At 42.9% G+C, this 14,073-nt stretch overlaps 1 protein-coding gene and 1 pseudogene across 1 annotated transcript in view; one reads left to right on the top strand and one right to left on the bottom strand.

Annotated features, from left to right (window-relative positions):
• Ppm1l (protein phosphatase, Mg2+/Mn2+ dependent 1L) overlaps positions 1-14,073 on the bottom strand; it is a 268,058-nt gene that overhangs the window by 142,076 nt on the left and 111,909 nt on the right. The window lies entirely within an intron of this gene.
• On the top strand, positions 7,471-8,329 carry LOC129668665 (NEDD8-activating enzyme E1 catalytic subunit-like; annotated as a pseudogene).

Below are 14,073 nucleotides of genomic sequence, written 5' to 3'. Positions count from 1 at the left end.
GCACCCTGGAAACACTAGATGCAGGATCAAGAGAAGGAAGTGATGGGGGAGCAGTATAATTCAATCATTTCCCGGTCTTAATGAGAAGAAGGAAGAAAGGGAGAGACAGAGGGATGCAGGGAAGGAAGGAGGGCGGGTGGGTCCTCGGGTTACCATTGCTGTGCTGAAACACCATGACCAAAAGCAACTTAGGAAGAACAGGGTTTACTTGGCTTACACTTCCATATCATGCTCTACCATCAAAGGGCATCAGGACAAGAATTCAAACAGGGCAGGAGCCTGGAAGCAGGAGACATTTCCCTGGAGGAGTGCTATGTCCTTGGCTTGCTTCTCCTGGCTTTTGCTCAGCCTGCTTTCTCATGGATCACAGGACTACCAACCAGAGGTAATCACACCCACGGGTTCCTCCCTCTGCCAAAGAATCACTAATTAAATATATATATATCTTACAGCCAGATTTTATGAAGATTTTCTCAATTGAGGCTCCCTCCTCTCAGATGACTCTAACTAGTGTCAGGTTGACATAAAACTGTTCAGGACAGGGAGGAAGAAAGAGACAGAGAGGGTAGGGGGAGAGGAAGAAAGAAGAAAAATGGTAAAGAAAAAAAAAATAACAGTGCCATCTCTTGGAACCAGAGCCTCTTATTAGAAATAAAACACAACAAAAGTAACAGCTATCACTTGACATGTATCTTCACATTAAAAATAAAACATTTGTTGTCTCGTTCCTGTAATTTACAACATAATAGCCCAGTACACTTTGATACCTAATTATGAATATGCATTAATATTTTAAGACAGAAACATTAACTTAGAGAAGCCTATTTTCAAATGCTTCTGAAAATGGGATAAATAATAAGCTGTTCTCTTTATTAAGAATTTGATGCAATTAAGTATTCCAAAATTACCATGAAGTGAGACAAACACTTACTGTTCTACTATGAAATAACCCTGCATTTTAGCATACCCACAACCCTATTGTCAATGGATTTGAAAGGAGGTTGAATATGGCTAATTAAGAAAATAGAAGGGATGACAGAACAGGATCTGAAGCAGGTGGGCTGGGAGGAGGGTGGTAATAGGCGCAAGGAATGGAAAACAGTGTTGACTTCTGCCTGCTCAGTCAGTTTGACTGAATCAACAGTTGATGTTGGCTCCTTGGAAGTTGGTTACAGTTAAAAGTGGAGACACTTCAGGAGAGGTTTTTATACTGCTCAAAAGGGCATTTGATAGAACTTTAAAGACCATGAATCTAAGAAACCCCAAAAGACACTATTCCCCAAGGAATGTGAAATAGTTGGAAAACATACTTGGGAGCAGAACAGTTTGGACTATGCTAATCTAATAGCAGTGAAACCTCCCACTCCACTACAGTAAAACTTTATGATAAAGCTCCATGCGGAGGATTGGAAAATGTTGCTGTGTGTGTTCCAGGAATATACACATCCAATCAGCACAAGATCCTCTCAAAATCACAAACCAGCCCCTTCCCAGGAAGCTTGTTTGCTGAACCCTTCAACTTTAGTAATCTCCGAATAGCGCTCATCTCCATTTTTCTAGTTTTGTGGTAAACAGCCATAAATCTGAAAATTCACATTTCCTATTTGCTTCTGGGCATCGATAAAAATAACTAATTTACATCATGGAACACAGGGATGGAAGGAGGGAAGAGAGTGACAAAAAGTTAAGTTTTACAGTCAGAGCTAAACCAATTGCATCGCTCTGCTCCTACTGCCGCAAGATGGCACAGATTTCCTCTCCATACAGGGACTGGCTAATTATAGAGAAAAAGCATGCCTCCCCACCACCTTTTATATCAAAGGGGATGTTTCAGGGGATGCTGCGCACAGTTCCGGGAAAATGGGAGCCGCACAGGAGTGAGGGGTAAGTACAACTCAGGATGCTGGCAGGAGCCCACTCTGCACATGTGATCTTCTCTTCCTCTGTTGTGTTCTCTTCCTCTCTTCCCCACTCCCCTGAGCTCTGCCTCCCAAACTGGGCTCAGCAGAACAGTATTATCAGCACTGCTTGATAACTTATTAGTAATGCAAATTACTGTTGACCCTTCACAATTCAAAACTGTGAAGACTTGGGGGCCTGTGTCTTCACAAAAATTCTACAGGATTCTGCTTGGAATAATCAGAGTCCTGGAGAGCTGTACTATCTGTCCATCCATTCTGCTTTTGAACAATATGCCACTTAAGTTGTTGCTAAGCATTTGCATGTGTAAACATGAATTATTCAGGGCTTTCTAGAGGAAGAGAACTGATACAATATACATACATACACACACACATATATACATTTATGTATATATACACACATGTAAATATATTGTATGTATATATTCTATGAAGAGGGTGGATTTATTAGCATGCCTATGGGCTATGGTCCAGCTAGTTCAACAATGGCTGTCTATCAACAGAAAGTCCAAGAATGTAGTAGTTTCTCAGTCCAGTCTTCAGCATCTTCTGGAATCCTGAAAGCAGGCTCTAATATCAATAAATCAATGAAGGGATGGACTGCCATTGAGAGCAAGGGCAAGCATCCACACAGAGAGCAAGCTTCCGTCTTCTATGTCCTTTATATAGGTTGCCAGCACAAGACAGGGCCTGGATTAAAGGTGGATCTTCCCATCTCAAAAGATCTAGATTAAAGGTGGGTCTTCAAATGATTTAATTAAGAAAAATCCCTCACAGAAGTTTAGTTAATTCCAGATGTAATCAAGTTGACAACCAAGAAGAGCCATCACAATACATTTCTGACAAATTTATAAGATCCTCGGGGACAAAAAAAAAAAAACCCAAAAAACATTCTTTTCCTTTTTCTTGTCCTGTGTCCAGGAATCTCTCACTTTATAGAGCTAACAAGCAAAAGCAAATGTAATGACCGTACATTCATAATGACGAAAGCTGGAGAGGAAGCCCAGGGCAGAGCTCTCGCCCCACGTATGATGCTCTCATCCACCTGAGATTTTCACTCTCCATAATTACGAGGCCTCTGGTCCTCTAATCTGCGGTCTCTGGGGATCACCAGCAAAGAGCCCTTCTCTTCAAGGACGGAACTGCTCAGCTTCAGGGTGTGAGTAACCCAACACAGAATCTGTAAAAAGTATTTCCCCCAAAGGCTTGGAGACCTTAACTGGGGAGGAGGGGAGAAGGGGCGCGATTCCCCTCCCAGAAGTAATGGGGGTCTCGGGAGAGGCTTCCTCAGCAACCCTGTGGAAGGGTATAACTTGGCCAGCTCTTTTCATATAAAAACGCACGTTTGTTTGTCTGTTTGTTTGCCTTCTGCTTGCTCCATTCAAGGAATGAACTCGTGTGTTCCCCCTCACACAGGGCGCCCTCACTGTCCTCGAGCAGGGTGGAACCAGTTCCTTGGATAATGACTCCAGTTCTGCATTTCCTGTTTGAGGCTTGATGACGGTTCCAGGGGAGGCCACAGCACAGGGGAGTTCTTAAGTGCAGCATAAACGAACTAAGTGTGTTCCATTAGCATGGCGCACAAACACTGTTAAGCTAAATGTGCAAAGTTGTTCACATTATGACTGAAAGAGCACCAGGGCCTCTGTCTCCTAAACATCATGCTTTAAAAAAATAAAAAAAGGAATAAATGAGGCTTCCCTGGTTTTACTTCTTCTTGTTTGCTTCTCCAATACATACATCTGCAAGTTTGAAGGTCAGTCTGAGAGGAGACAGGCTCTCCTGAAACGGGTGTGGAAAAACCTTAAGCCCCAGTACCATGGTACTGAGGTATAAGGCCTTTTGGAGTAAATAGGTCAGGAGGGTGGGGCCTTCATGATGCTATCTGTGGCCTAATTAAACACACTCAGACAAACATTCACACACTCACACACACACCAAAAAGCTTTCGTTCTTTTTCTTGTTCTTTCTCTTCCCCCTTTCAACAGATACACAGACAGAAGATGGTTACTGGCATGCCAAGAAGGACCACACTAGGAACGGGTCATCCGGGACTCTGATCCTAGACCTCCCAGCTTCTACAACTGTGGAAAATAAATAACTCTACCAGTGTATTGTATTTTGTTACAGCAGCGCAAGGAGTTCAGTCCTGAACTTCTTAACTTCTCAATGGTCTCTCGCTAGAACTCTTAGTTCAAATATTTGTTAAAGGTAGGTCTTTGGTGTGCTTGTGTGACCATGTCCCTGATGGTGTGAACTGAATTACCTGTGTACAGTCCACTGGACCACAGTGGTAGGCAACAGAAGCAACTGGCAGCCAATGTTCAAAATCAAAGGTCAGTTTCATAAAGCAGACATAGCTGGAAAGTAACAGAAAAGAGTGTGACTGGATAGATCAGGTGTGTTCAGGATGGCGTGGGATGAAATGCACAGCGGCGTGATGCAAGAGGCTCCTCAGTGGAAATGAATGCCATCCCAGGTTGCCATGAGCCTGCAAGTAGGAAAAACTCTTAAAGATGGCAAGTGTTAGATGTCTTTCTGGCTTGGTGAGAATGGAGAAGGTTCTTGGTTGGACATTAAGCTATCCAAACAACTTAACTGTAATATTTTTCAGACCTGTATGAAGACATGTTTATATCCTTGACCCACACAAGAATGATAACTTTTGGGAGAATACTTAAATCTAGGCCTCTCCTCTGAAAGACTCTACCCAGCAGAATATCAAAGCAGATGCTGAGACTCATAGCCAAACTTTGGGCAGAGTGCAGGGAATCTTATGAAAGAAGGAGAAGATAGAAAGACCTGGAGGGGACAGGAGCTCCACAAAGAGAGCAACAGAACCAAAAAATCTCGGCCCAGGGGTCTTTTCTGAGACTGATACTCCAACCAAAGGACCGTGCATGGAGATAACATAGAACCCCTGCACAGATGTAGCCCATGGCAGCTCAGTGTCCAAGTGGATTCCCAAGTAAGGGGAACAGGAGCTGTCTCTGACATGAACTCAGTGGCTGGCTCTTTTATCACCTCCCCGTGAGGTGAGGTAAGCAGGCTTACCAAACCACAGAGGAAGACAATGCAGCCAGTTCTGATGAGACCTGATAGGCTAGGGTCAGATGGAAGGGGAGGAGGACAGCTGCTATCATTGGACCTGGGGAGGGGCATAGGAAGAGAAGAGGGAGGGAGGGTGGAATTGGGAGGGGATGAGGGATGGGGCTACAGCTGGGATACCAAATGAATAAACTGTAATTAATAAAAAATTAATTAACTAAAAGAATTAATAGCAAGCGCAAAAAACAAAACAAAACAAAAAAACACATGTCTCTGCAGCAAAATTCCAGAAAAAAAAAAAAAAACATTTTTCAGGCAAAAAAAAAAAAAAAAAAAAGCAAGGCTTTGTCTTTGAGTAGCTTCCTGCAGAGCAAGGCATTCTAGAAAGTGACAGCGGTACCTTTCTCTGTGGCCAGTTAGCAAAACCATGCCTTTCCTCTGGGGTTCTCAGACTATGATTACTTGCCGAAGTGCAGAAGTCATTCCTGGACCATACAAAAATAGCAGTGGCTTTTGTCACAGCCAGGCTCAGGCTGCTACACTCCCGTTCCGTGTCATTAGGGGAAGTGGGACCGCACCCTTCCACCACGGCACTGCGCACACTACAGCTGTGCCCATCGAGAGGCTCTGCAGTCAGTGGGCTTCTGGTAACCTGAGGCAGGGCTGCCAAGTTCTCAGAGGCCCCACTGTCTGCTAGGAAATCAATTCATCTAAATAAAAGATTCAATGAGACCGCATAGAGGAATAATTCAGCGTCTGTAGCAATGTGCAGAGCACAGCTTCGGGCTCTGGTGAGAGGCAGAGAGAGACTGAATTCTCCTCACATTGTATTTGCCGATGTTCTGCTGTAAATCATCTAAGCGCATGCAATGAGGCCTGATGCACATACAGAACACTATGTAATCAGGGTCTCACTAAGTACCGCCATAACCTTCCTGTTCTCAACCCGAGGCCAGCACAGTTTGCCCTCATTCCACGCTAGGAGGTGTGGCAGGGAAAATGCACACATCAACATACTCAGAACCAGAACGGCTCCACATTCTTCCCTCAGAAGCCCTGAACTCTTGTTACTTTGACAAGTCATTTAAATATGAAGCACTGAAAGCAAGAATGTTAAACACTCAACAACTGGTATTGAACATATTTTGTGTCACTTGGGTACAATGTATATACTTGCAACAACTTCAGAGCTGGGGATATGCTCAGGCAGCTGTTGAAGACCAGACTTCAGATCGCCAAAACGCAAGTAAAATGCTTGACGGGTGTAAAAGGACACCTGTAATCCTGGCACTTAAGTGAGGCAGCTGGGTAGCCAGAGGAGCTGTAAGCCACTAGAGCTTGATTCAAGGGAGAGACCCTGTCTCCATGAGTAAGATAGAGAGTAATAAAGGAAGATTCTTGAGGTAAATCGCAAGTCTCTACATGCACATGAACACATCAACATATATGTGAACAGGCATACATGTGTATCATATATACATAATACAATTTTTTAATAAAAGAATGCCACTAACCAAACAAGTCCTCATAAAACTTATATTTTCACACCTTCTCTAACAGGGTAAGGAGCAATACGCATTAATGAGACTTCAGGACTAGGCATCCTGCCAAATGAAGGTATAGAAAGTGTGTTCTTTCTGATTCAAAGTGAAATGTGTGGAACGGGATAGTTTCTGTGAAGAACCCTTTAAAAAGGTGTCAACAAAGAAAGAAACAGAGAGAGAAATGCAGAGACCTCGCTCAGCCATTACTAATATACGGCATGGTCACTCCAAACACACACACCCTGGACTGACGCTTAGTCCTGGCTCTGAATCCCAGACACGACCTACCTTATCCAGCAAGTCTCGCTTTGTAGGGAGCAGGGTAGCGTTAACTCCATGCCAGGCACTTCAAAAGTGCATGCAGCCCTTCTCACTGAACACACAGCGCCTGGCAATGGAGCTGGACTAGCTGGCCCACAGCCTATAAGCCATATATATAAACAACATATTTGGTAGCTTTTTCCAAAAGTCTAAAGAAAGTGTCACAGAATCATTTCAGATTACCTAACCCACTCATTCAAGGGGGAGTAAAATGAATCATTCCTACATATATATTATATTATTTTATTTTATTAATTCAATTTACATCTCAGTCATAGGCCCCTCCCTCCTCTCCTCTCACATCCCCTCTCCCCTATTCCTCACAATATGGGACCCCCCTATCCAGATACCCCAGCTCATCTACTCACATAATTTATTAATATATATATATTTCCTGTTCCTCTAAAGAACTCCAACTATTATTAACAGTAAAAATCTGTGACATTGCTCCCAAAAAATAATTTTACAATATTGGTAGAAGGGCATAAAATTGCAAAATGGAATCGGGAGAAATAGATAATAAATAGAAGGCTCGATTCGACTAAAGAGTATAATTTAGGTATTCTGATTGGAATACTCAGGAAAGTCATCAGTCTAGATACGTAATTCCACACCCTAAACACAAAGTGGACAATATGTCGGGTGGCAGAGAGCTGGAGAAGGAAAGGAGAATAAGGGGGCTGCTTGCTGAGAAATGGCTTGTTGATAGTGGCTGTGGGGACAGGGAAGGCCACTGAAACCATGAACGGAAATTCCTTGAGTGCTGGACCTTACAGACCACTGATTTCAAACCAAGCATGGAATCACGTCAGCTTTTGTTAGACACATGTGAAGTCCTAGCCACTGGAGCTGGTGACTTAGGATGCCAGCTCCTGTCAAATCGGGAATTGTCTGGTTTTACATAGATGCATGGTATACACATGAGCACTATGATGTTTTTAATCTAAATACAGTTTTCATTTAGGTCTAAAAATGTTGAAAGACCCAAGGCTGAAGTTGCTTCAGGGTTGGTAAGACAGTGTTCTTAACTGTCCCACATTTCAACAAGACTTACCATTTAACAACACTTTCTACAGACATTTCATATTGCTGTATGTGGCCTGGACTCTGTCATAGCCAGAAGACAGATCGATGGAATGCTAATATCGCTTCTAAATTATGCAGATGGTATGGTAAATCATGAAGTTGGATCCAAGCTCCATGTCCCTTTGCTAGATGGGGGCAGAAGGCTTTAAAGGAAATGCCCAGGTGACTTTGCCTGAAATCGCTGCCTGTACTGAATGCGCACTGGAACTTTATCCACCAAAGGACGATTTCCCCGTTTGCACCACTGCATCTATGCCCAGACTATGAGAACAATGTATCAAGCATGTAAGCATGCTGAAGCAGCCTTTGTAGACGGGATTCCATTGGATGACCCTTAACATATTCAGTGGATTTTCCAAAATCTGAAAGAACGTGTCACAACATCATGTTAGAGTTGCACTGTACTGAGGTTTCTAAGTTAGCCCCGCTTGTAATCAGCTTCCTGAAAATACTCAGTGTTCCCTGTCGGGGAAGCTACAGGAGGTTTTAACAATCTAACCAGAAGTGTTCTCTGCAAATGAAATCTCCGGCTATCACAGCCACTTTAAGGGGAGTAACAGGACACTTTACTTACCATCAGTAACGTCTACTGAAGAACTAACAAGGCCAAATCTTTGCAAGTTGTTAAAAGAACTGGGACTCGCTGATAGACAAGAACTGGCTGTTGGGATGTGTATGTGTGTGTGTGTGTGTACACATACTATATATATTCACTCATTCTATATTCATTCATTGATGACTCTTTTTAACTTTATAAATTTCTTTTGAAGACTGAACCTTGAGGTTGGGCTGGTCAGAATTTTCATTAAAAATATGGATAATGATGCCCAGAGAGAAAGATAATGAAAAAAAATACACTGCTTCCTTAAAGCAGGACAAAGTGTCTTTCATGTGAGTTTGTTATTATGGTCAAAGGACATATTCCTCAGCTTGAACTTAGGTGTCCATGTGCATAGAAATGTATCCTTGAATGGAAATGAGGTCTTAAGTTTTAAGAACATTGAAGATTACAACCTGACATCTAGCTGTTTCTTCATTACTACTCACATAATTGTGGCTATTTAAATGTGTATTAACTATTTAAAGAGTTTAACTTGTCCATAATAATTAGTAAACAGTATTATAGCTTAATACTTACGCATAAAACTAGCAAATATTTTTATGTATTTATTTGCAATGCCACAGAGACCAATATGCACAATTTTAAACCATGGCTGCTTAAAAAATTAATGTTTAAGCAGTCGTCACTGTTTTATACAATTTAGTAATAAAATAAAAAACCCAAAGTGCTTAAAAAAATGACCGTGTTTATGAATCTACAGTCTGGACAGGGACTCAAGATAGTTTACGTCTGTTCCACATTGTCAGCTGGGCCTCCTCTTGAGCCGCAGCTGGGAAATCCTGCGATTGTTTTTTCACAAATCCACCCTGTCACCTAAATCAGGACAACAGCTGGGTGCTGGACAGCTGGGCTCCTCTGGCATTCTTAACCATCACCTCTCCATGAAATCGCTCTTATATGGTACACTCAGAGGACCTGGGCTCAGGACTCCTGCATGAGTTTTCCACTGTTATAAAAAGTATCTAAGATACATTGAAAATTATCTTTGAATTATATTGACATTATATTGAAAAAGAGGCCAGTGAGAGGTCGGTGGCAAAAAGCACCTGCCACCAGGGGCCTGGATTCAATCCTGGAGACCCATGTGGAAGAAGAGAACCAGCTCCGTAAGTGTTATGCTCTGTAGTAAGTGGGCCCCTCCCGCTATACAGCACCTAAACAAAATTTTCTTTCCAAAGGAAAGATTTATTTTTGCTCTTAATTTTAGTGCTTTAAGCCCCCGGTCAGCTGACCTGATGCTTTTGCTGTTTCCCCTGATGATGACAGGGGAAGCTGTTTACTTCAGAGAATTAGGGTATGGTGAAGCAAGGAAGCAGCTGGGGTCCTGACAGCCCCTTAAAGCGCATCTGCCAGCGACCCGGCTTCTTCCCACCACAACCTCTTACAGGTTCCACCTCACCACAGCCGGGCAAAAACTCTGTAACATCCAGACAAACAAACAACAACAACAATAAAATATAAAGAGATGAGCCCAACAGGAAGTGGCCTTGCCTTTTATGACATAGCCCAATAACTCACATTATTTCTATCCCTTTCTCTTCATTTACCTGGGGTTAAGGAATGGGAACACAAACTCCCACCACTCAATGGAGGAATGGGAAGCCACACTGCAAGAACTTACAGGAAAAACAGGAAACGTGTGAGTGGGACCAGTGTTAGAAGGTATACTCTGCCTCGGTTACCTTGCTTTTCACACAGTGTACTGGTGCAGGTTTTGATTAAAAGCCACAGGAGCCAGTTTGGGCAGGCTAACAGGGATTTCCTTGGTAAGGCATTGAGGGCTCTAAGACCTGAAGGGAAAGATGGAGGGCTGGCCTGGAAATGAAGCAGGTATGTGAGAGTCTGAAGGGAGGCTGTCAACAGAAGGCAACACACCTTTGTCATCACTGCTGTGACTGAACAGCAAAGTCCCTGGGCTCTCAATGCCACTAATGGTAAAAGAGCAAACTGTCGCTCCATGTTTGTGCCATGTCCTCACAGTCTGAGGCCTCAAGTCACCATCTGAGTGGTGCCATTGCTCTGTGAGTCTCTGTGGAAAGCAGGCCTTCTCTAAAGGGGTCACACTGGACGCTAGAACTCAGATGTGTGACAAGGTTCAGTTCTAAGCAATCGACTCCCCACAACACAGTGTGCTTGCTGTCTTCATGGAGAATGGGTTCATATAATGGGTGAAGGACAGGTGGTAGACAGTATCTGCCTTGAGCTGCTTGGAATTAAGAAGAAAACCTAAGTGATGGCTCAGTTGACAGTTCGTCCCATCACACCTGGGGTTTTGGACGATTTATGTGGCCTACTTTAGCAGTAAAACTCAGTAGACCCGGTTAATTCTACTGTGGGGGACAGGCAGCATACCAGACCTTACAGTGTCTGAACCCTGGCGACAGACGCTCTTCTCCTGCTTTATTTGCTAGCCTGAGGAAAGGACTACGTACTGGTGGAAGTAGACACTCACATGAAAGGTGGCTGTGTAGAAGAAAACGCCACACTGATTTTCTTTTATAAAATCACCCTAAGCAATGTCAAAACCTTAGGATAAAGAAGCTACGCAAATCAGTCATAACATTTTGAATGTAAATGCTGACAGACAATCCTCAAATGCTGCAACTGAATACCTTTATACAAAATTTTAAATGTGTGGACTAAGTAGCATATTTAGTGATTTTCTTATATTAAGAGTAAATTAAAATGCAGTCAATTTCTTTTTCCTCTGGCATTACTTCTCAGCATTAATTCTGATTTCATTCTTTGTCAGGTAAGTGAGTACAAAAGGTCAGATAAATATAACTTTCATGAGACCAGGGGACTTGGCTGCTGGGTCACGTTCACTTCTGTATCCCCTGTTCACAGTAGAAAGGATATGGCAGGAGCTCAATAAATGTCAATGATAGTAACTGTCAAGTGTTTAAGATTTGTTTGTAATTATGTGCTTTGTTTTCTAAATATTTTTATTATTATCATTTATTACAACTTATTCAATTTGTATCCCAGATGTGGCCCCCTCCCTCATCTCCCCCCATCCCACCCTACCTCCCTCTTCTCCCCCTAAGCCCCTCCTCTAGTGCACTAATAGGAAAGGTCCTCCTTCCCTTCTATTTGACTCTAGCCTATCAGGTCTCATCAGGACTGGTTGCATTGTTTTCCTCTGTGGCCTGGCAAGGCTACAGTCCCCAGGGGGAGGTGATCAGAGAACCTGCCACTGAATTCATGCCAGACACATTCCCTACTCTCCTTACTAGGGACCCCACTTGGAGACTGAGTCTATGGACTACATCTGAGCCAGGGTTTTAGGTCCTCTCCATGCATTGTCTTTGGTTGGGGTATCATTCTCTTCTGGGCCTCCAGAGCTCAGTTTTGTTTTTGTTTTTGTTGGCCCTGTTGGTCTCCTTGTGGAGCTCCTGTTCCTTCCAGGTTTTTCTATCTCCCCCTTCTTTTGTAAGATTCCTTGCACTCTGCCCAAAGTTTGGCTATGAGTCTCAGCCTCTGCTTCAATACCTCAATCAATAGACTGCCTGTGGTAGGCTCCTGTCCTGTTCCCTATCTTCTCCTGCTTCCGATGTCTATCGTATTTATCCTTCTAAATAGGGATTGAGCATCTTCCCTAAGGTCCTCCTTGTTGTTTAGCTTCTTTAGGAACATAGATTTTAGTATGATTATCCTATATTATACAGCTAATATTCTCTTATAATGAGTATATATCATATGTATCTTTCTGCCTCTGGGTTACCTCACTGAGGATGATCTTTTCTAGTTCCCACCATTTGCTTGCAAATTTCATTATTTCCTTGTTTTTAGTAGTAGAGTAGTATTCTGTTGTGTAAATATAGCACAATTTCTGTATCCATTCAGAGAATTCTCAATAGAGGAATATCGAATGGCAGAGAAACACTTAAAGAAATGTTCAACGTCCTTAGTCATCAGGAAGATGCAAATTAAAATAACCCTGAGATTTCACCTTACACCCATCAGAATGGCTAAGATCAAAATCTCAAGTGACAAGACATACTGGAGAGGATGTAGAGAAAGGGGAACCCTCCTCCACTGCAGGTGGGAATGTAAATTTGGAAATCAACCTGACACTTTTTCAGACAATTAGGAATAGCGCTTCCTCATGATCCAGCTATAGCACTCCCTCCTAGGCGTATATCCAAAAGATGCTAGAATACACAGCAAGGGTTTTTGCTCAACCATGTTTGTAGCAGCTCTATTCGTAATAGCCAGAAGCTGGAAACCGCCTCGACGTGCTTTGTTTTTAATTATGTACCCAGGAGTGCAGTGCAGGGCAGACCAGAGCTGTCAGATCCCTGAAGCTGCTCAGTGTGAATACTGCAAGTTGAACTCAGATCCTCTCGAAGAGCCTTCCTTATTCTTAACCAGCGAGCCATCTCTCTAATCCCTAGAGAAAAGAAAACAGAAAAAAAAAAAAACAGGGCAGGCATGGCAGCTCATGCCTATAACCCCAGTACTTGGGAGGCCAAGGCAAGACAGGCATTCAAGGTCAGCCTCAGCCATATGTCAGGCCCAAGGCCACCCTGGGCTTTATGAGACTGTGTCTTTAGGAGAAAAAGATGAATCAGTAATATCCAAGGACCTTTACTTTGGGTATCTGGATGCTATCAATATACTCCCTAGATCTCGCTCTGAAATGAAGATGCTGTAATATTTGGCCCCTAAGCCTGACAGCAAATGTTGAAGACAAACACTTCTTAAATCACCAGAGCTTGCTGACTGTTGCTTCCGTGCACACTAAAAGCCCTTAGCATCTTTCAATACTGACAGGGCGCCTCAGTTTGGGACTTATTTCTCAAGGAAGACTTTCCTGAGTATGATGAGGAAAGATCTGCTTTGTACCAAACGCAGCTTCAGCATTAAGGATCAGATGTAAACACAAATAATGGAGAAAAGGGTGTTTTAACTCCAGCATGTAAGTAGATGTTTTCTAATCAGTACTCCTGTTCTTTGCTATTGAATCTACAAGAGTCACAGGGAAAGGGAGAGACTTTAATAAGAAGATTCTGAATGACAGCTATATGTAAAATGTTCTTCAATGTTATAAGGAAACTGGGGGTTGGGAGGGAAGGAGAAGAGAGAATAAACCCGAAGGGCCTCAGATCCCTTCTCTACCTTTGCCTTTAGTGTTCAGTCTCGGCCCTCCACCCTCTGTCTCTCAGCAGAGTGAAGAACAGCTAACAGCCAGTCCAGGAAGAGCACTCCACGTGCATGAAGACCTCTGTGACAACATCTTGGCCTTCTGCTCCCCTACAAGAGCTCAGCTGTGACCCTTCAATCGCCTTTTGCTTTGGTTTTTACGTCCTACTGTTACATGATTCTTGATTCTTCCAAACTAGAGTCTCTTCCCACTCAAGTTCAAATCCTACCCAAAACAGACTCAAGCAGCGCCAATATAAGAAAATTATATGTAGAGGTGTAACAGCAGACTCTAAAAGTGAATATATATACATACTTCTAATAAATAATAAAAGGAATGTGTGTGTGTGTGTGTGTGTGTGTGTGTGTGTGTGTGTGTGTGTGT

The sequence above is a fragment of the Psammomys obesus genome, unplaced genomic scaffold (genome assembly GCF_907164565.1).
Source record: "Psammomys obesus unplaced genomic scaffold, mPsaObe1.curated_primary_1811, whole genome shotgun sequence".
Taxonomy (NCBI): domain Eukaryota; kingdom Metazoa; phylum Chordata; class Mammalia; order Rodentia; family Muridae; genus Psammomys; species Psammomys obesus.
Note: the sequence above shows the minus strand (reverse complement) of the source record. Positions and strands in the feature narration are given on the sequence as shown.